This window comes from Apis dorsata, unplaced genomic scaffold (assembly GCF_000469605.1).
Source record: "Apis dorsata unplaced genomic scaffold, Apis dorsata 1.3 scaffold_7, whole genome shotgun sequence".
NCBI lineage: Eukaryota > Metazoa > Arthropoda > Insecta > Hymenoptera > Apidae > Apis > Apis dorsata.
The window spans coordinates 145,023-146,113 of record NW_006263310.1 but is presented as its reverse complement, the minus strand read 5'-3'; the positions used below and the strand labels follow the sequence as shown (position 1 = coordinate 146,113).

Below are 1,091 nucleotides of genomic sequence, written 5' to 3'. Positions count from 1 at the left end.
GGGGATGGCCGCGCGTTAAACCGCTACCATCGGGGGATGAGGAGGCATAATAGGCATAAGGGTGCTCCGATAAAGCGGCAACTCGCCTCTCTCTCTCTCTCTTCTCTCTTTACCCTCCGCGTATCCCTCGCCTCCCACTCCACCTTCTTTCCAGACGCAGCCCATAAACGCGAACAAACTCTCGATCGTATATCTCGGTTGAATGGTTTGCACGACGCGGTGCGGAGCGACGCGTTCGCTTCCCGTTTGTATCTAGCTAGCCGTCGTGTTCCCTTTCCTTCTCCCCTTCTTCTACCAACGACTCGAAAAGGATATCGAATTCTCTAAAGGATAAATTCAGCGAAGACTTGCTTCTTTTTTTGTTTTCTCTCAAAATATTTTATTCTCAATCGCAATTAATAAGGTAAAGAAGCGCGTTAATAAAAGAGGTCGCGTTTACCGTACATGCGACTACTAGTTACGTAATCAATCGTGCCTCTTCGCGTCATATTCTTTGTTGCTCCGATCGATTCGTACTTTCGATTCAAGTTTAGACTTGATCTCTTTATCTTTATCTTTTTTTTAATCCGTTTCTTGCCTCGTGGTTGATCAAAGGCGAATAATAGCCGGGGAGAAAAACGAACTCACCGATACACTACTTCTCTCGTTGTTAACCGAGTTTAACAGCAACGGTACGTCACCCTGTCAACCTCCCCACCCCACCTCCTACCCTTGTGTCCCATAGCAGCTCGAGTTTTCTCTCTCTTTCCCGCTCCCCGTCTCCCTCGTAACGTAGACGCTCTTTCGTTCCAACCTTACTCTCCTCCTCCCCTCTCCCCGTTCTCTCCTCGCCCCTCCGTATTCTCCGTTCCATCTAGCGTCCGCACGGCTGTCCTCGTCGCGCTTTTCTTAACAGCCTTCACTCTCTAAAAGCCTCGGCGTGATCTATGGCAGGACGTTGCGTCACACGAAGAGAGAACAGATGCAGTGCTCGTATATTACTCGGCCATATCTGGCGGGGAAAACGGGAGGAGGAAGGAAAGAAGGGAAGGGCGAAAATGGGGGAAAGAGGAGAAATAAGGCGAGGCGAAAATCGAAATTACGCTCTTTTC

The 1,091-nt window shown here is 49.3% G+C and overlaps 1 long non-coding RNA gene across 1 annotated transcript in view; it reads right to left on the bottom strand.

Moving 5' to 3' along the window:
• LOC102681052 overlaps positions 1-1,091 on the bottom strand; it is a 50,844-nt gene that overhangs the window by 1,078 nt on the left and 48,675 nt on the right. The window lies entirely within an intron of this gene.